This window comes from Echeneis naucrates, chromosome 3 (genome assembly GCF_900963305.1).
Source record: "Echeneis naucrates chromosome 3, fEcheNa1.1, whole genome shotgun sequence".
Taxonomy (NCBI): Eukaryota; Metazoa; Chordata; class Actinopteri; order Carangiformes; family Echeneidae; genus Echeneis; species Echeneis naucrates.
In genome coordinates this window covers 1,818,387-1,840,975 of record NC_042513.1, presented here as the reverse complement: position 1 = coordinate 1,840,975, position 22,589 = coordinate 1,818,387, and positions in this window count along the sequence as shown.

The window sequence follows — 22,589 nt, the reverse complement described above, 5'->3', positions numbered from 1 at the left end:
TACCCCATGCGTTGCATCTGTGTCCCATTGTCTTCCCTCATCTAGCGTATTTAGTCTGTGTCTTCCCCCCCTTCTCAGCCAGATTTATTTTTCTGTATGGATCTCCTAGTGTGTGCTGATCTTTGTTTTGCCCACTATTTAGCCTTTTTCGCCTGCCAATTTTTGTACCTTGGCTGTTGGACCTTGTTACTTGTTGGTGATTAAACCTTTGAACTCATCATTGCCTGAAGTATGATTTGTGACTCCATCTACTCTATAAGCCTGATAGTTTTCTTTCCTTTTCAGAATATCTTTGCTGGAGCTGTCTATTAACCTGTTCTTGTGTAATCTTCTTGTTCTCTACTTCAGAGTTCTTTTTTTTTTACACTGATGATAAGCAAAGAGAAAAGACTCAATAAGTTCTAGTTTAAAGATGCACAGGTTGTACACATTTCAATTGCTTTTGAAATAATGGAATAAAACGCACCAAACTGTTTTCATTCTCTGTTGTAGCTTCATCATCGAATCATCTGAGGTAACACATGATGTCACCACTGATCTTTGTGGCTTGTTATGTGTGCTGACTTTTTCACAAATTTGAATTTGTCGCTAGTCTCAGGTTATGGATCCTATGCCAAATGTAAAACTACTTTGCACTAATCATGTAGAATTACAAACCTTTTTAATCAGGCCCCTGTGCTACTTCTGCATAATTGTACCACATTTTGGTGGTTACACACCCTGACTTCTTCTACAGACTCATAGCAGCAGCTTTACTTCACACCTTGATTCACAAAATAAGGCTCTTCACCTTGAGCTAGGCAGTATGTGATTAGTCTCCATAGATTCTCCTTGTGGTAGCGATTGATTCTTTTGCATGAGAAAGTGGCTTTTGCCTCCTCACACTGCAGAGGTCAATCTATCTATCAATCAGTCAGTTGTACAGTCAGTCACATCATAAAATGTAGCCTATTCATCTGGACAGTAGTAAAGTTGCGTCTGTAAGTGCAAGTCAATTTCACTATGTAACTTGAAAATGTAAGAATCAACGTCTGGCTGGGGGCTCCAGTAGTGGTTACATCATACAGGCCAAGAGAAAAGGATCCAGATATTGGCATCAGATATTATTCTTATCTGAATAGAGTTACCTTGCTTTCACTTGCTCAGAGCTGCTCAATAAAGTCTACATTACATGTTGATGATCATGATGAACAGTATACTAGTTTAACATATGAATGCTTGTAATTGTAAGCATATTGGTTTACTTACAGTCATATTTAGCATGACACACAGAGTCACTGCGTAAAGCCAACAGCCAGATGTCCAAATAAGTATCCTAACCTTCCATTAATAAAGGATGAAGTTTTTCATGAGTTTGAATTTATTAAGCATTAAAGCAACTTCACAAATTGTAATTCAAATTCTTAAATTTATTCACTTTTTTTGATCACATATGTCTCGTTAAAGTTAGTACAGTTAAAGAGGCCTTATATGCAGTAAAGTGATAAAAAGAGTTGACTTTCTGTTTCCCGAACCAACTGTCATGCTAAATCCCTTGCCTCACTTTTCTCAAGTTGTCCTAAATCATCCATTGTAGTTTAACTTGACATCGTTAATCATAGGTTCTTTTGAGATCTTCTGTTTTAACTGGATATGCTGCTGGGAGAAATACTGTGTTTGTACTTTGCTGTGGCTGGAGCATTGCACACTACAGACCTGATCCGGATGATGCAGCTGGCAGGATTAATTGGGCCCAGTTACAGAGGATCAGCAAGTTTGGTCTTCTTCACATGCTGTTCCTCCATATGGCTACACAGAAGTCATACATACTATGATTAATAGTTCAGGTAAAAATATCTCCTGGATGTGGTAGTAATAACTGAAATACTTTTCAAATTACACATTATCATTAAATTTTTAGTCTTAATGAAAAATGATCAATCACATGTTCACTTATTCTACTGGCTTCAAACAAATGCAAATCCAAATTGTGAGTGCAATTTTCATAAGTAAGACTTTTACTTGTGATTTCACTAGTTAAGCAAATATGCAAAACATTCATTTAAAAATATATGCAAAATGTTAGCTACTTTGCAACATTGCCAAGGCCAACTCTATCAGAGTAGCTCCAGGAAAAGGTAGCCTTGACATAAAGTAAAATTCTAACACCGCTTCTATTTTTAGTTCAGAAAACAAAATTTGGCCTCATTAGTTTTGGTACTTATCATATTTTTATTTTACATGACTTGGCCCAAAAGTGTGTTTCCTAGCAAAAGGAGCAGCAAATTGCCCCTGGTCTTATTTGCCTCAGTGGGCCTTTGGAGGTGCTACTGTTGTGGTCAGCACTCCTCAGACTCTTTGAATTGCAAATCACCCCAGTAACTCAAAAGTAATGCAGTGGGGAACGTCACCTCCTGTCATTTTTCTGCATTTGAGTGCATGGCAGCACCATTGAAGAGGAAGTGCAGTTATTGTTTCTGTCTCTGGTGTGACTCTTTCTTATTGTAGAAAGGACTTGGACCTGCTCTCTCAACCTCCACCTCTCTAATGTGCCAGAAGGCTCCCATAGCTGTAATATTGCTCGTCTGTAAGCATTGCTGCATTTTGCAGTGGGACTTCCCTGATTAAAGGGAAATGATCCACAGAGCCAATGTATGGGCCCGATTCACTGCACCAACAATAAAACTTCTGGTAGCGCTGGTTGTGCACTTAAGTTCTACTTCAGTTGTCTTTCGATTGAGTTTATTTCTTTAAGTGTCTTTCAGCTTACCATTCAAATTTTAGTTTGATGAGGAAAAATTGTGTATTATTGTTGTTGTTTAGACATTTCAATGTGTTTAATATTGTGTTTGTGTTTCTGAATTTACTTGCTTAATTTCGTTAATCATATGAAGTAATTTAATTTTTTTTCAGCAAGAGGAATAGAAATTGTACATTATTAAAGAAGGCCATATAACCGACAATAATAACAACAATAACAAAAAAAAAAACAAAACAAAACAAACAAACAAAACCCAACAAAAAACTGAGTTTTGCCTATTATATTCTGCCTCAAATGCTGCTACTACTGAAGAATCAAACAATCACTTTGTCAGTTTTTGGACTATGAAACATTTGGCACTCTACCATAAGTTGGAGTATAAATGTAAGTAGGTAAAAATCACAGAATCATTGTTCTATAAAACTCACAGTAAAGACAAACTACATTTCTGTGAAAGACTGTTAGTTGCAGCAGGAGTATCCTCTTTGAATATGGATGCGTACGAACTAAAGGAATTGTCAGCTTTTATTATCATTGATTATGTGACTTTGTATGTGTGTTTGTAGATGTTGTAGTTTGTTTCTACATGTTGTAGTTTGGAAAAAAATTAAATAAAATTGCATGTGCAGAGCATTTACACTTCTAATTCAGGGGTGTGTCTGATGCAAATTACAAAAAAAAGAGAAAAAGAATCTGAACTGGTATTTCTCAACTAGTGTCATTGCTGATTGTGCGACTGCCTGAGAGATGTCGGGAGAAAACCCACTGAGGGGTCAATACAGGCCTCCTCTCTCTTTGCTGGGCTAATTAATTCACCATGTCTCTCCTCTCATTGCCTGCAGCCCATTATGACTTTAACACTGTGAAGCTCCATGGATTTTGAAATACAAATTATTTTCTCACCATTAATTTTGTTTTTCTTTTTTCCAGTCTTTATACACTCCAAAACTCCCTGTACGTTTTATAACCAAACAAAATAACCAGGGATAAGACAACCAGAAGCATTCATATGGGCAATATTATTTGGAACAGGATACGGCTCAAAATAAGAGGTGTCTTTGCATTTTGAATGCAGTCTAATCCGTTTATAATTACAGCGAGGAAGTGAAATAGCGGTCCGACTGTTTGAATGCGTAATCCCCTTCATGTGCATAAACATGAGCTCTTTTCATCAACAAGGTTGGACTAAGACTTCTGGATAATTACCTGGGGCAAGGAGTATTTCCATAGACCTGACCTGTCCCCTGCTTTTCTCCTGTAAATAATGCATACAAAGTTGAAATCAGAGAAGCCTAGTCAAAGTAAAATTACCTTCAAAGGCTGGTGTAAAATTGGACATTTCCTCCATGTAGACAGGAAATGAACTGGTGTGTCTGTAGTAACAGAACAAGATCATAGATTCCATATCTCCAAATGTCAACCACAAAGAAAGCTGTTGGATAAGATTTATTTTATCTCTCATCTCTCATATTTAACGACCTCCACTCAACATGGATTGAGTGAACCCTTGGTCTTCCCCATCAGCATCAACTGAGGGACTCAACTCCAGGGGTTACAGTGTTGTTGCTTATATGCCCTTGCCCCCCCACACAGCAACCCATCTTTCTGAGATAAACATGTTTTTAACTGTATTTGAAATTTTATTCTACATTCTGCATGTTGAAATTAAGATGAACTCTTCTGTCAGTAGCTCTCCTGTCAGAGAGCTTTGACAGCAGTGATTGCTTTATGTTCTTTCTGATATAGCGCAATTTAGGAAAATTAGATCAAAGTTTGAAATGTGTTACCCTAACTGTATGTGTAATGTGCAAAGAGGGAAGCTTGATTTCATGTAGCCCCATGCAATGTTGCCAAAAGACGTTCTTTTTCTCTTTTTCCAAAGCTTTAGACCAACAGAGGTGATATGTTGATCTAAAGTTGAACCATCTAAGTGGTGGTATTTATAATACCTGCAGACTATTAAAATTACACAATTGTCATTAAACTTTTCCCCATTCCCATTTTGAGGTAGACAAGGGAAAAATAATGTGTTTATACCTTTTTAACTATGCCATATATATATATATATATATCTATATATATATATATATTTTTTTTTTTTTTTTTAAGATTCTGTAACATTACAGTTAAACGTCTTTCCTGAATTGCATAATGAGGTGTGTTTGAAATTTAAAAGCTTATTTTTCAGCACAGATAGACTCTAACACAACATTATTAGTGGCACCATTAGACATTCCTCTGGGAAGGCAGGTGGCCTGCTAAACTGCAAAAATATGCATTATTTGCAGATGTAAAAGAAGCTTGGACAGTTTAAAAATGTCTACCTTTTTTAAAAATGAAATAGCAGAAGCTAGGATTACTGTTTGAATACATCTTTTCATCATTTTTGTTCTTAGTACTATACAGTTGAAAATGGGGAGAAAATTGCTGGGATAGAGGAAGTTCATTAAGACCAATCTACAGTAACTTGCACTCCGCAGTCAGGATGAGATTTGATACCATGAGGGATATTTGTGAAACTTCCAATTCTCCTTCATGTAATCAACGCAGAAATGACCCTTTGCACCAAGCAGAGAACTCCTAGCCTTAGCCCATGTGTAATAAGCCCAATAAGGTCCCTCATAAATCACTCTAATTGAAAGGGTCCCTCCCTGACCACTCCTTAGAAGACACCTCATGGACACCAACAGGGTGAACGATCCCCGATTCTCATTTGAACTCCAGATGAACCGTTGGAGGAGAAAACCTCCCCTGGCTGAATGAAATAGAAATGACACAGCAAAAATGAGTTTGGAGTGCACTGTATCTTTTTGTGCATGAGTTGGTGAGAGCCTGAAAGTATGTTTGTCGGATTGGCTTTAATTTTCCTTTAAGAAAGAGGCAGGAGATGGCAGTTTAAAATGCAAATACCAGGGTGCCGTTTATTGTTCCTGTCATCAGGCACCAACCGTCATTCTCCATTAAAATCCCTGATGCCTTTTATATCCTCTCAGCTCAGCTAGACCAGTCCACAAAGTGTAGGTGAGACCACAACCATAGTCCTGCATAAATACTTACATAAAACCAACACCCTCACAATACCTTCCCTTGAATACATATTTACATAAATACAAACTATTACAACAACTCAATAATACATTCACATTCTTACACCTCTACATAAACATTACACATGCTTGTGCTCCCCACCCCCCTATCTAGGCGTAATGGTTTGTTCCCAGAGCTCTTAAGGCGCTTCCTTGGGCCATTTCCACCCTGTGCTGAGGAGGCAACCAGGAAGAGGTGACTACTGACTTTATCATCTAAAATTGCTGTACACACAGGAAGCAACCAATTACACACCAAAATGCCATCCCTTGCACTGACTGACACTGGGGTTCTCATTTTACACAGGCAGGATGGCCAGTCCTTCTGTGCCTCCCCCCAGGCCCACTCCCACCTGGAACCTCAAACCGCAAATGTCCCAAATGTTTGTCCCTTCAATAAACCTGACCATTAACATGTGTGCGCCTATTCTGTTACTGCATTGTTTGTATCCATAAATATACATTCAATTATTAATTTAAGTAACGGAACCCCTGGTCTCCATTACAATGTTGCATGATCCAATTATTTTTACCATGAAAACTGAGTGAACAGGTGGGATAAGTAGGCTATGTGCATTTTCCACAAAATAATTCAGTTACTTTCTTAAAAATCATGAAAATTATATCCGTTCCTTTTCTCTCCTTGTAAAATCCTTACGCTTTGGAGTCATCTGCATTATGTGCACAAGACAGATACATCAAAGTCTTTGTGGATATTATAAGCTGCGTCATCTGCTGTATGCAGAGAAACCTGCTCACAAGACTGCATTTGCCATATGAAAGGAATTCAAAGCCGTATAAATATTACTGATATATTTGTATTACTTTATAGATGGTTATATGCAAAGATAAGGGATTTGAGCTGGAGTGGAAATAAAACTTGGCAATGGAATGACACAACAGAACTATGTCCTGTGTCCTATATGTTTGTGTGTGTGTATATATACATATATATATATATATTTTTTTTTTATTTATTTATTTTTTTTTTTTATTGTTAGTTGCAAGCCAGAATCCCACTGTGTTATGCAGGAGCCCATGTTGACCTTAATTATACAGGGTCTGCTGCTGACCCATCAGGTGGCAGGGGGTTTTGATCACATAATGGTAGCTTTCCCTGGAGCATTAAAGAGAGGTGAGAGACCTCAGCATTAAGTCACTACATTAAATCTGTCTCACACCAGTCCCATTAAAGACTATTCTATTACCATTAAGCTGGCCATGGTGTTATTCCTTGCTCGTTTGCATGGAAAAGAGTGGATCTCAGCTTGCTGGCTTTTACTTTGATTGAGTTTAGTGGTGAATCTTAATATAAGAAGTCGGGAGTCAATTTGATTGCTGTGTATGGTTGGTCACATTTTCCATTTACTGCTGAAGTATCTGTTCTCCTGACATCTTGTGATGTTCATTTTCCATACTGACCTGTGGTCTGTACTGAGTCAGAGTTTCCATGACCTGTGCATACTGCTGAAGCTGCTGTGGTAAGTGTGAGACACCTGTGAGACTGTATTAATCCTGGGACTGCTCTGAGATTTATTACCTATTGATACACACCCTCGCCGAACACACCCCCAAAGATACCCACAGTACATTGTTGACTCATGAGTTGCACAGCCTTGAGCCCATGAATCATTTTCTTAAAAAGAATATTTCCCCTGCTTTCTCCTTTCTCCACTCTCCTTTCCTGTGATTTCACATTCTCTGTCAAATAGATAAAGTACTCTATGCACTGCCAAATAAAGAAACAGTGCATTTCCCTGCCATCACATGTTTCTCTTGATTGGTGAGAAAGGGAATTAAATCTTGTTGGATGTTATTTTTCCACTGCTTATCTTCTTTAGCTATTCTGTGGGTAATTAGAAGGCCAAGATTGTTTTCTGCAGATAGTTTATTTTTACATATGCGGTTTACTCACACATTACCCAAAAATTTTCCTGTTTCCTATAGGAACTTGTTTCCTCTGGAAATTAACTATATGCATTGATCTGAGTCCTCTGAAGTAAAACCCCTACTAACAGTGCAAAGCCCAACAGTTGTAATGGCGTCTCTAGACATCCTTCATTGTGATTCAAGGCGACTTTCCTCCTCCTGCTGTTGCATATTCTCTCTGTATTTGCTGTGGAGACATTTCAAAAATATAATGACAGACGTAATAAAAATAAACCTGCCTGTCGGGGTTCACTTCTCCATTCATCAAACCATCTGAGTGAGGCCTCTGGGCTGCTTCAGCTTGGGAAACTCCATTTGTCACCTGCTAAATGTTGCCAATGTGCACGGAGTCCCAACTGCCTGTGTCCTTTAGAGAGTAGATGTAGGTGTTATTTATGTCTTTGGGAAAACACACAAGGAAAAACGTGGAGAGATGAGGATACCTAAAGATGTAATGTAATTCTTAACCAATTTGTTGATTTTATCATTATATTTGCTCAGAGCAGACAGATCTATCATCATTTCTTCCTTTGAAAGGGTATAGGGAGAAGGCAAAATGTGCAGTTTATTATGGATTTAGTAAAAGACAATTTTCATGAGGGAGCATGCTTCTTTTGTAATGCATAACTCAGTCCATTTCCGCGTTGCTTTCCCGACAGGTCATGAAACATTTGCCAAACTTAAGGGTAAAAATAAAAAATGTTGTTCTCCTAAAGTTAAGATTTGGACATGCCAAACCGCATTGGTTGACTCTTAGTACAATAAAAGGGCAGCAGGGTTTTTTCCAATTGACAAAGGAAAACAAGAACCTTACAAACCATTGAAATTGTCAGAACAAGAAATAAGAGGCACTCTGACATTTTTTCCAACACTGAAGTCATACATTATTTATTTGAAGAGTTTATCGCAGATACTGAGGCCGAGCGAGCAGCCATTTTACATCCCGGTCCCTTCCCTGTGTTTTATGATAAATGTTCTCAAAGTGCTCTGCATTTTACCCAGAGTGCACATAAACTACAGGGTAGCTAAAGCCATAACTCTCCTACACCCACTCTCACGATTACAAGCACCCCTCCAGATCCTTATTCAAAGTCCTGAAACGTCTTCATAGTTCAACTCAGTGGTCTTCCTCTTTAAAATGAACTCAAACCACAACTGGATTATTAATCTTGACAAGGTGAAAATAATTTCTTGCTTTTTATAATCAAGTAATACAGATGAATAAGTTATCCATCCATCTAGCTTCATCCACTTATCCAGGGTCGGGTCACATGCAGATTAGAAAAATTATTTTCTTGTATTAGAAATATAGAACCCACATTAAATTGATCCCTTTCATACTATCCCTCAAACATGGTGCATGATAAAGATCATCCTGTGGTATAAACTGTATAGCGTTCATACATTCCTTTGTTACTTGCAGCGGTACATGTAAAGTTTCATAGGAGAAGTGCCTTCCTTATTTAGGCGCTCATTGTAAATCGCTGCATTAACTGCTCTTCTGTTTAAATACAACCTAAGAGTGTACAAAAGCTCTGCATAGCCACTTTGATGGAGTTGGCTCATGTTCAGAGAATGTGTCCAGTTTCTTTATTTTGGATCAGAGGTCACAATTAAGCAGATTCTTTTGGGGAAAAAGTAGCAATGTTTACTGCTTATTTGCACTATGCTGAATGGTTTACTTAACAATTTTAATTACTTGAAACAGACTTGCTCAATACAGGACATTGAAAGACTCCAATGCTGATCAATTATTTTTCTTTTTTTTTAGAAAAGAGGCATGCCCACACGCTTATACATTTCATTAAATGAGAAAGCTTATAGCGATGCTGTCACAGTGGATATTGTACATGGCCATTGTGACCCATATGAGGGGTTTAATAGTGAGAGGGGCCAAAGGTCTTGTTTCATTATTATCATCACTATTATCATGCCAGAATGTAGGGCCGGAGTTCACTTGACCTGCAGTTGCAAAATGATCGCATTAATCTGGTATCTAGATGATCATTGACTGCTCTATAAAAACGCACTTAGACCAATTAAGACCAAACTCAAGGTTTGGTCTTAATTGGTCAAAAAATCAATGCAAAGACCAGTGCATTGATCATAATAAGATGCAATTAGCTCCCAGTGACTATCTTACATTCTGTTTGGTAAACCCCCAAACAATACACAAGAAGTGTTAACATTGCTAGAATCATGAAGCACCATCTGAAAACGGAATATGGTACAAAGATGACAAAGGTGATGGCTGAAAGAATGACCACAATTACACACAATTACTTCCTATTTGTTTTGTGACATTGTGGCTTTACTGGTGGTTGTATTGTTGAAGAAACATCCATAAAACACTGTTGAATGAAGGATTGCTTACACATCAGATAAGATATCTGAGAATCAGAATTTGCATGAGGTTCAGCTTGATTTAGTGCAGATGATGTGGTACAAATAAAAAGATATTGAGAGCTGCAGTTAAAAACAAATTCATCCTTTTTTTTTAGGGGAATTGAATTAACTTAATCAACTAAATGTGTCTGCGTCTGCTATAAAACTATATCTAAAAGGTTGTAACATGGCAAAGGTACACATCATGTATACTGTTTGACCATTATGGAGTAAGAAACTAGAGCCTGCTGTCATGTATAGCTTTTTCTGTCGAGGGATGTTTGCACAGCTGGAAGCAATGTTTGCTTGCAGGATGACTGGGTTAAAGTGTTTTCTCATCTGCATATGTTTGACATGGGACCTTGAAGGGACTGTTTTGACAGAATTGTGCAAGAAATTTTAGCAGAGGATGACAGAGAAATACTATCCAAACTTTGTGCTCCATGAAGAAAGCAACTCCCTTCCCTTCAACGTCACTCTGACCTTTAATATATTTTTAGGTTTGACAAATGGAATTTAAGTTAAAATAGGACAGAGCGAAGCAAATTGGACACTTTTAAAGAAGAGACTGCATCAGTGTAAAAAATTGTTTATTTTGCATGACATTAAAGTTTTTTGGGAAGTTTTGATTGCCTCTGTAAAACAGTTAGTTTTTTACAGTGAGCCAGTCAAGAATTCTGAGTTGAAGAATAATAAAAAGAGGCATTAATTAAACAAGCAAATGTTTTGTAAAAAAGCATGCATCCCGGGAGCAGATAATTAAATCTGAACATGGAAATAATATTGGTGAAAATTGTTGTATTTTACTTTTTCACTTTTTCACTTTTTCACTCTGCGTGAGTAAGCTGTCCTAAGTGGCCACCAGGACTTTCCACAGATGCAGTTACACTATAATTTTTTGGGATTAGTGGCAGAGCCGAATTCAGACAGGGATATCCTGGCAATAAGTGATGCCGTATGACAACTGAGCACCTGTTAAAAAATCAGTTCAAGTGCACCTCACATTAGCTGTGAAGGGATATGGTCACTTTCACAGGCCTAAATGGCTTCATCAGCTGGTGTTCGTGAACTTTGTTTGAATGGACGGAGAGACATGTGGTTAGAGCTTGTGGATGTACTAATGATAGATGTTGGTTTTGCTGACGTCACATGGTCACACGCCTGGAATTCTGTCTGGGTCAGCTCTTGCCGCCACTTCCTGGTGGTTTGTGGATAGCTAGTCAACATCATGAGGCGATCCAGAGGGCTCTGGTCTCCTGGCAAAGATTCCAATGTACTCTGTGGGCCTTAGTCCTTTGGGAGCACCCCAGCTGTACTGGCTTCAGGCTACCCCTAGGAACTCCCCGAATGAAAGTCAATAATGCTACTGTACTATATTGATATCTCGACCCATCAACACCACGACCGTCTTTGTGTACCCAACTGCCATGTTTGTCTGTCTGCTTGTCTTATTCTTATTGAATCTTTATTTCAGAATTTCACATTCTACTCTGAGGTTAGAAACTCTGCTTGCTTCACTTGTTAAAGTCACCCTTGCCAACAGTAATGGGTCACCGGAAAACTAATGTGCTGCTTTTTGGTTTTTCAGGAAGAGAAATCGAGGGAAGAAAGGGAAGTGATGAGCAGATGAAGGATGGTGGGAGAGCAAGAGATGATGTTGGGTACTAGAATATGGGCTTTTACCACGTGCTTTTATGTTATGCTGGATTTGGAGCTGGGCAGGCTTGTCTGGACAAATATAGCATTATGCTTATGCATCTATCTGTTTAGAGATGTACATTTCATCATGAATTTGAAGGGAAGCATTTTAATTGGTACTTGGATGGACATTACTTGGGCACCAAATATATTTTGCATAATGACCAATGCTTTGATTCCAAACACAGACCCTTTTTAAATGGGCTATTTGTGACCTTTTCTAAGGCACAGATGAATCAAAGAGGTTGGTCTTCTAACCTTGCAGACCTTTAGGACCCTTCTGCACACTGGCTCACTGGGAGGTTAGAAATATAACCTGCAAACAATTGACTCATTCTCAAGAGCTGTAAAAGTATGATTGATTATTAGGATTTTAATGAGCAGGTGGGAAATTTCCAGCATATGTTGGTGACATTTTCTGCATGTTTAATTAACAAAGAGGAAGAGCAGCATAATGATGAACATCTGATGGTCACATTGTGGTGCGAGATACCCCAAAAAAGAAGATGAAACAAAAGTGTACATGCTCAAGAATAATCGGTTTGCTCTCACTCCCAAATATCCTTGTTCTGCCTCCTCTGTCTAACCATGCCCTCTCTTCATGCCCTCATCTGGGGCCTGGGGGAGCCTATTGATATGCCCCTTCTTTCTTGGCAAGGTTGTATTTCTTCATTAGGCCCTCTGGGGGCTGCCAGAATCCCATAGGATGTCAGAGTACATTAATTCTCATCAGGACATGGGTCCTCTCATGTGTGAATGGCAGCCAGCAGCTGTCGACAGGGTTCTCTCAATCCTACCACAACTCATATATTACCCACTCCAGACATGCACACACACACGAACACACACACACACACACACACACATACGTACAGATTACAGACTATGTAAAATGAAAAGCCCCATACACAAGTATGCTGTTGAAAGAATCATCACACATAGGGGAAGATTTATGCTGAAATCACTGGTATATGAACATATCTCAATTTAGGACCTGACCCATGATAATTAGAAAAGCAGCCATATATCTTAAAGTCTTTAGGGGGACAGAATGCAGTCTCTGCTTAATTTTCCATGTGAGTAAATTTGCTTGATGCATTTGACGAGCCTTTGTGATTGCCTCATAGCCTCTCCATAGAGCGCTCTAACCACCATAGGGATAGATCACATAATCTCCCCTCTCTCTTTCTCATCCTCTTCCTCTGTCTCTTTTCTTCTATTTTTCTCTTACATAGCCTGATGTAGCTGTCCATGTATTTTATCAAGATATTTTGCCCAAGTAATTACATAAAATAATTCCTCCCAGTGTGGTAGTTATGGCTCCCAACAGACTTGTATACAAATTACTCATATTTGCTCTGTGGTCAAAGCCGTGAGATGTCCCACCAGACTACGGGTTTACATTATGAAGGTCTGCCTATTAAAGCCATTTGTTAAGGTCTTCTCTCCTGGGAAGCTCCATAGGACACAAGATGAAAGTAGTTAGCCTTAGAAGTGAGCTGTTAATTACTTCAGTTTGTTATAGAAGGCTTTGAATTGGAGTCTGACATGACAGCCAAACCTTAATCCTCATGTAAACCCAGACAGTTTTCAAATGCAGTGGAAATGGCCCCTTCTGCTTATGGCAGTGTGTACATGTTAAAAGATATGATGGAGTAAATCTCGGAGGCTTTAAGGGCTTTCCAGGATGATTCCTCTTTCCTATTATTATTTTGTAATCCTGTGGTTATTTTGTCATCATGTGCAATATTTTCCAATGTCTATGGTTATTCCATGAATTAGCTACTGTTCTCTTCATTACTGAAGAGTAATGTGGGCTGCTGCTCTTTCTCACTTTAAGCTGTCTACTTTGGTCTTGTAACACTTGTTATTCAGTAATTGTCTCTAATTAGGGGAGTGTTGGAATGGAATAAGATTTATTCAGTTGAGGCTGAAGGGCTCATGTTGACGCTTCAAAGCCACAAGTTGAAGAATTTTTTGTCAGTTTAACTATGACTGTCCAAGCAGGGGTAATTCCATGCTAAAATGTCTTGTTCTCTGATGGCCTCACCTCTGTCTATTACTGGAACAGAGATCTATCCTGTTTGTGCTGTGACTGTGTCCCACACTGATTCCTGTCAGGGATTTTTTTTTTTTTTTACCAGTGGTCTGGAGAAGGGTAATAGCAAAATCTCTGGCCAGATGCAACCACTCCCTTATTTAGTAGAGCATAAAGAAACTCAAATATGTGGCTATGATTGTACCCTGTTTAGGATTTTTTCCTGGTCATCCATTTATAGGAATAGACTATCCTATTGAGAGGCATTATTGGGTTGTGTTTTATGCTTACCTGCTCCAAGGTTAGGGTTCAATACAGTGCTGGAGCAGGATAACAGTGGATTGAAGCCTTAAAAACACAGCAGGACCGAGGACAGTAGTCTCATTCATTGAAACAACCCTGGTTTGGGCAGCTTGTAATTCCCCTGAAGCTCTTGTGTTGACGGTGGCTTGGCAAAGCTTTCATTCCCTGGACAGTGGGAGGGAAAAGATGGTTTAGGGAGGAAAGCAGGAACGAAAGAGAAGCACTGTCCCACTCAAGGTCACTCTTCAAATCAAACAAATAATCCTGGAAGCCAAGAGAGGGTGTACCGGCTCAGAGCACCCAATCACACTGGGCACACCCCATTCCTCTCTCCACTGCACTCACCAGGGGAGCTAGGCTTTGGGGTTCAAATGAACAATTACCATGGTCTGAGTTGCACTCTTTTTACCACTTTTCATTTAACTTTGGTTATCTTGTATCTCACACTTTGCTTTAGGAATCAAATGCCTTTCCCAGCCAAAAACAATTGGTCTTACTCAACATAGTCGTAACACAAAGGAGAATTGGAGAACCATTGAAAAAAGCTTCTTTAATAAATTGTTGTTTGTTGAATGTTATAAATTTTTTTGCTTTTTTCTTACCCTACCTGTCAGGAACAGTCTTTCTTGATGATTTCTTTTTCTGAATCATGTTATGAGGGTTTCGGTGCAGAAGGGCCACACCTTAGCCTTCATCATTCCCAGCTGTCAGTGAACCTGCACCGGGCCCTGCAGTTAACTAATGCATTTCATATGTGTGCTTGAGATTGGCATTCTGCTTTTAGAGTCAGGAACAGGAAAATCAAAGGAGCCAAATTAGCCATATACATGGCCACACTTTGAATAGCCGTGTAATTGTTTTAGCGTGGCACCATGATTATATTTTAAGTGGTTGAAATTCTAGTTTGCATGATTAACTGTTCCTGTTTGTTTTTCTCTCCACATTGAGGCACCGTGGCTAGCATAAGAATGAAAATATTGTTTAAAGAAGATACTGTTAAGGATTTTATGTTGCTGTTTTAACCTGTGCTGACAGTGCACACCTTCTCTACACTGCAAAGGATATTGATATAGAAACAGGGGCATCTAACCATAAACTTAAAAAAACAAAACAAAACCTATTCGACATTGCCTCTTTAGTTACATTCTTAGTGTGATAGATATCATGCAGAAAATGGCAGCCTCACCTCCAGTTTATTTTAAAGGTTAACAGTGTGAATAGTGCAATTATTATATTGGGTATAAGTGAAGAATTGAGTTTTTGAAAATCTCTTAGTGCAGCAGTCGTATGATCCTCACCTTCTCCTTGTTACTTTAGTGCAGTGTCAGGAATGCTTTGGACAATGGCCCAGACACCCATGCAGTGTGACAGGGTAGTCCCATTAAGGTTTCCTAATCAAGTGTCCTCTTCTCCTCTCTTCCTATCCCCCTTTTTTCTGCTTTCACAGAGATCCAGTGTTTTGGCAGAGAGGTCTGTGTTATGTATTCAAGGCTGTGTTTGTGTTGGATGTTGGCCAATAGCCTCTTCTATCAGCCCTCCTTTACCATATGGGGTGGTTGCTGCAAAGCAGTTAAATGCAGGGGCAGTCATTACCTTTCCTCAAAAATGCATCTTTCCATCACTTTACAATCAACTGCAGGAGCTACTTAGATACTGTAGATATGGACGAAAAGCAGGAAAATCAAATGTATAAGCATTATGAATAAATAATATTTGAGCCTCATAGTCATTAGACTCATTATATATTGCAAGCAGATTAAGGATTTTATCCCAAATTCAAAAAGTCTAAACTTGGGTTAGGGTTAGGATTTGCTGATATAATACTCTTATGGAATACTAAATTGTATAAATTTATAAATATATACATGGTGTTAACCTTGTATAGGTCTGCAAAATGTATTTTGACTGACTTGATTGTCGCATCTGTCAGTTTTCAAAGTACAGAAAGACTGCGTTTTCGGTTTTAAGAGCACTAATTAAAAAAATTGTGTAAATTAATTAGTTATAGTTATGAGAGCAGCTGATTAAAATCATTATTGAGATTTTCCTTTAATTTCATCCATCGTCCTGTTTAAAAACTGCAGCCTGCACTTAATGGCCTATTGTTGCATGCTTATTTCATAACTCTAGGCAACGGAGCATGAACACAAGCCACTTCCCACTCTTAAGGAACTCATTAAGTAGGCCTATTTTTTCAGCTGCCTGGTGTCTGCCAAGACCAAGGATTCAGATGAAGAGTTCAGTGTGCCTGCACCAGGCAGGGGTGGAAACTACAAGGTTACAGTAAGGAAACTGGACAGTTGGAAGGGGCATGGAGAGCTCGAGGATCCAGGCCTGGCCCACACTGGAAACAAACTAGTGAATAAATAATCAACACGTTAGTTTGCAGCTGCAAGGGTTTAATTTCTGGTTAGTTCAAGTAGTTTATATGTTTAGTCTGGAAATCAAGCCTCTCTGAGAAGGTTTTAATTGAAGGTAAAATCAGCAATTTGAAGCAGTGTCACTTTCTCAGAGGAGAATTTCTTGGGAAAAAACTTACTACTTGTAACTCACTTCATTTGTATCATAGTGAGTGTATTCATACAGTGCTAATAAACCAACAAAAGAAGTAGAAAATGAAAAAAAAAGAAGCAGGGAATCCATTCAGACTCTTCAGCCTGTAACTTGGAGTACCCTGCCTGATTCTGCGCCGCCCCACATTTTAACCAGGCATCCCAGGCGGAGTACAATTGATTTTGGCAGTGGATGGAATAAAGATCGATTGAATCAGAATGGAAAGGACCTCGCGAGGATCGACCATGCAGTAACCCTTGAGCTGTGGACGCCTTTGCCAAGAAAGTACTCACAGTTATTCTAGCGTAAGGGGAATTGCGATTAAAGCCCATAGCTTCCACGCACTGAACACTTGGGATGGGGAATATGTCTTATGGAGAAATTACACGTGACCACTAGACTGTGGTTTTACTGTTAATTAGAACATTGTCCAATATCTACTTCACTGTGGTCTGGGATGATGAGGGAATGGAAACAAGCACAGCAAGACAAGATGCATTGAACTAAGCATACAGTAATAACAGACACTAAGAAAATATTCAATACATGTGATCTGGTCTGTTCTTTTTGTATGGAATCTGTTTAGTGTAAACATGATGTAATCTAATCAATGAATCTGTTATTATTGGTGTGGTGAAGTGGTGAGGCTGGCCAAAAGAAGGATGAGCCACCTAAAATATGGCTGCTCTTTTGTTGCTGATGAGAAGTAGCAAGGGTTATGCAGTTGGTTTAATTCAAACATTTCACAAGCGGTAACTCAAAAGTGTTCAGCTGCTAACCAGTGCGCTTGTTAAAAGCTTGACACTATTACTTTTCTACAATTATTGGATTACACTATATAAGTGGCATATCAATTGTGTTGCCTTCACAAACTTTACCTCAACATAAACATCATCAGGGAGGTCCTGTCATCTCTTGTATTTGCCAAGTGTGAGACGTGTCATTATGAGTGTGTATTTACAGCATGCTTGCCGTTCTACCCAGGGACCTTGTCTAACACCTGTCAGAAAGCTGCTTCACTAGAGACAATCAAAAGGCGGTGCGTGGCATGTTTGATGTGTACTCAAACATAAAAGGCTGTGAAAACATCCCTGTGCCAACGCTAAGTCTCACTCCGTCCCTTTGGCACCGGTTCCTCTCCACTTGTGTGCCTGCAAGCTTGCATTTATTCCTGTTTTATAGTAACTCATGCTCACATAGAACTGACAGAGTGAACAGATGAACAAGCCTGGAGGTACTAAACAGATCCATCTGTTGCATATACACTGCTCGCTCTCTGTTTTTTGTTTGACTTATACAAGATTATTATGTTGTGTTGTATTTATCATCATTTTTTGGCCAATATACGAAAAAAAAAAAAAAAAAAAATCTAGAGATGATCTGAAATGATGCCAAAAACAACAATAAAATGGTTTTCCTAAGCTTTGCTCATGAGCTATTTAGTTTTGAGCTCTAAATTTCTGAAACCCATTTTTTTTTTTTTTTTAATTCTTTGGAGTTCCTTTGGAGATGTCATTGTATTGTAATAATAGCTGGTTTCACTGAAATGAATGAAGAGACATCTTTCATTTGGAACATTTGAATGGATATTTGCACTTTTGGGTTTGTGCTGAGCCACATTCATTTTAAAGCAGGACTCTATGTACTACATTCATCATCCACAATAAAAACATATTTCTTGGCAGTACAGAGCGTGTTTGGAACTGCACCTGTCCACTGCAGACATCTTGCAGCAAAAAGCTAAGTAATTCCCAGTGCTTTCCCTCATCATCAAATACTATCTTAATGACAGCTTAGTTTTTTGTGTGATTTCCTTGCACTTGGAGTTCACTCATAGATAGTAACTGCTTGAAGAAGAAGTGCCAACTTAAATGTTTTCTAATCAGGTTCTCACCCTCCAAACAGAACAATAAAACAATTGTTCCATTTCTGACGTGAAAATAATTTTTACTGGATTCACTGTTGGTCCTGAAAAACAGCTCTGGATTTCTGGGAAGGGAAGACCAGACTACTTTGTCAAAACAAATCAGTGCCAAAAAGAGAAAGAGAGGGAAATACTAGATTTGACTGTTCCGAACACTACCTGTGCGCTCACTTATACAACTCATTTTAATACTTCAGTGGGCTGTGACAAGTGTAAGAGCCTTGTATCTTTGGGAAAACAAGATTTTATATAAAAACCACAAAAAAAAAAAAAACTCTTTTGTAGCAGATATCCTTTTGGTGTTTCTTCTCAACGCTTTACATCATCCACTCCATGAGCAAAATCGAAAAAACTTTTGTGACCTTGGAGTGTTTTGGCATATGCTGCAAAACGTGGAGTGAAATGTAAGAATTATTTTTACACTGGGACTCACAGTCTGCTATGTTAAAAAGCTGCAGGTATGCTTAATGAAACAAAGGCCTTTCCTCAGTCCACTGTTTTAAATTCTATAAACTTGTAATGTTTGTTTGCTGCAGTGTGATGCCACAAGAGCAGCCCTTTCACTGCACTTTCTGGATGGCCGCACGTGTAAGTTCATTGAAGAAGTCACCCATACTATTTCCTGTATCAGGAAAGGCACACGCAAAAAGTTTACAAACACATCTTCTAAACCTGTACTTAAACACTTGAGGGAAGAACTTCTGTCTGTCTTCACCAAATTTCTCTTTCAGATTCAGTTCATTTCCTTCTGGTCCTTTTTGTAGTTCAGTTTGGCCAGCTCTTACCATCATTTATAGCATTTTATAGCATAACCTGGCCTTGGAGGCTGTGGAGCTTGTCTCCTGGTGCAGAGCATATTCTGAAACATAAATGAACCCAACCATTCCAAAATGTTTTAATTCCGCAGTTTTCCTGTATCAAACTCCTTTCTATGTTTCTCCTCTTACCCAATTTTATTCTGACACTGGTCCTAGGTCGGGTTTCTGTTTGCCCAGCTGTGTAGCTTATCTACCTGGGGTAAAGAAAAATGCCATCATTCCCTTCACGAAACACAGAATAAAATGTAATCTAAAAAGGAAAAGACAGAATGGGGTGAGAAATCCATGGCCTGCCAGAATGAGAGGAAACTGAAGGTACTGGTCCGTTCCCAGGACAGGACTGTTAAACCTTTGGGGCAAGGCCAATAAAAGCAGCATATTAGGAATTGGAGACATGGTCCCACACACTTTTCATCTCTCTCCTTTCACTAATGCCAGTATTTCTCTCCATTTCTCTCTCGTTTTCCATAATATAAACCCTGTGCACATGTCCCCCAAAGCTTTTCTCTTCTTATTTTCAGGATTTAACACGAAAAATGTACTGACTCATGGAAAGGACTTCCTTGCCCTTGGGCTTGTGGTGCGGTTGAACAGGGGGAAGTTCTCAGGTTCAAGCCAAGATGGCACCTGTGGCTGTGCGGGATCCTATTGCTCCCTCCAGAGGGTAGGGCTGGAGATTCCCTTGCCAATGCTCAGTCAGCACCACAAAAGTTCAACTACCATTTCCTGTTAGATTCCAGGCCTTGGGCTCAATCTGAGCCAAAGCTGGGTCATTGGATGCTGTCCATTGACCATACATTGACCAATTGCTGCTTGAACACCGCAATACACTTTGTCTGTCTTCAGTGCCTTTCACACTGAGATGTAATACCTGACTTACATAGTAGTAGTGTGAAGAAAAATTAAATGGTTAATTAAAAGGTACAAATAACTACACCCAAGATTTCTTCAAAGAGAACTTTATTTTGAGAACTATCCCAAGACACTCACAGTGCAGAATGAGTGTTGATAAATAAACCTCAATTTAAATGGCATATTCTCTGAATTTACATCCCATCTTCAGTACGTTGTCTTAGCTATGTATTTGATATTATTTCCTTTGAGTCTCTTTAATAAAGTGCATGCATTTCTTTAAAACTTCTTTATGGTGGGGTATTAAAATCACCAAGCTCAGTTCTAATCCAGCTGGGGCATTGCCCCTGACGCTAAGTGTCTTTATAGAGCAGTGACATTAGCTTGTTTATTGGTTGCAAGGATGTAAAAATGTTATTGTTTTAATTGCTTGTGCATGCCCCTGGGATCCATGGCGATTAGAGACTGCAGATGCCAGTATACTGAAAATGTGAGAACAAAATGAAAGCAAAAATATACATTAACTATAGTTGAATTGTTTTACACTCACTTTACACGATTACATGCTGTAATTATATATAATGCACCTTCTAAAAAGCAACAATGATTTGCGTTGTTCACTGTCACGATGAATAGTCAAAATTTCTCTACCCTCCAAAAAACTTAATGGGACTATTCAGTCCCAGGTTAACTAGATTTGATGTAAGTGGAAGGTTTTAACTTACCTTTAACTGTAACTGCACAAGGTTTGTTTACGCTTACATACAATAAAAAACACTTGCACTCACCCAACCACATAGATGTCCTTTTGCACATACACACTCAAACATTAGTACACAGTGCTCAGTGGCATGTTGTGCTATTCCAATCTCATTCCTGGTTTGCTGCCTTTGGCACTCACCTACCTTTTTACATATGCACGCAATGAACTTTTGACCAAGGCCCTCTGGTGGGACATTAGAGAGTTAGGAGGGGGAGAGTGAGTCGGTGGCTTTAACAAGTTCCTGAGAGCTTTGGGCTTCATCTTGAATGCAAGTTTGTTAATTTCACAATGTTGCTAAGGAGCTGTTTAATGCTTTGAATATGGCTTTGTCCCTGCTCCCTCTCTCATCAAACACCTTTCCCAACTCCCCACCCATCGGCTGTCCTGGGTCTCCCCTGTTTCCCTCAAGCCTTCACAGGCAGCTGGCACTGGGGCTGTAAGTCATCTCCCAGCTCCTGAAGGATGTCTCCCTACTCAGTTAATGAGGGTCCCACCTCACCTGTTTACCATAGGGATGGACATTTAATGAAGTGCCTAACAAGTGGCTGCATAGAATGGCATTGACTGTTCTCCAGTTGCTCCCCTCCTTGCAACCCTTGCTTTACTCAGAGGGAGAGAGCATCTGCAGCTTGCCAGGTTGGAAGAGGATTTCCCCGCCAAAGCATTGTTAGGCAGGAAGTGGTGAGGGAGGAGGAAAAGGACTTTCACTTGTAAAAGGGAGATGTGGTGGCAATGTTACTCTGACAACTGCGCAGGGCTGTGGTCACTGGGGCGGAACACAGCGGGCAGAGGTCCCATGCACCAGGCCCTCTCAGCAGCCTCTAGAGCAAATGAGCTGCCAGGCCAGACTAATGGAGTCCTAATTGGTGATTAGGAGAGAGGGAAAGGTGAGGGAGTGTCTACTGGCAGTCTGCAATTTGCAGGATGAAGCTGCAGGCAACTGTTGAGCCTGCAATTGCCATTTTGCTTTGCTGAAACAGTTTTCCAAAAACATGACTACAAAAGACTGCAGAAGTATAAACTAGAGTCAGATTGGAGCAAATGAGGTTGGAGCCAAGCCGAGAACTACTGAGGGGCTATCAATCAATTGAACATTTGATGAGTATTAGGTGGACAACTCCATGGAAAAATGGTCACTTTAGTTCTTATCTTTTACCATCAAAATCTACATAAATATAAAGAAATGGTCAGTTGGTGTGGATAGTGTTACACCCTTACTTTATATGGTGCAGTGAAGAGGAACGGAGGCATAACATCCTGACAGAATATCAGCTACTGAAACAGGAGCCCTTCCCTGCTTGGTGATTGACTGGGGCTGGGAGTTGTATGGAGCTGCTTTTGTGAATGGATGAGGCCCCTGGCTGATACTGATTTGGTAGATAGGGTGACGTCTGCTGGGATCCAGAGCCCAGTGGGCTAAGGAAGACAAGGACTGTGATGACTGTCTGCTTCCTGCTACTAATCCACCACATTAGCTGTATGTGTTAGCCTATTTATAGC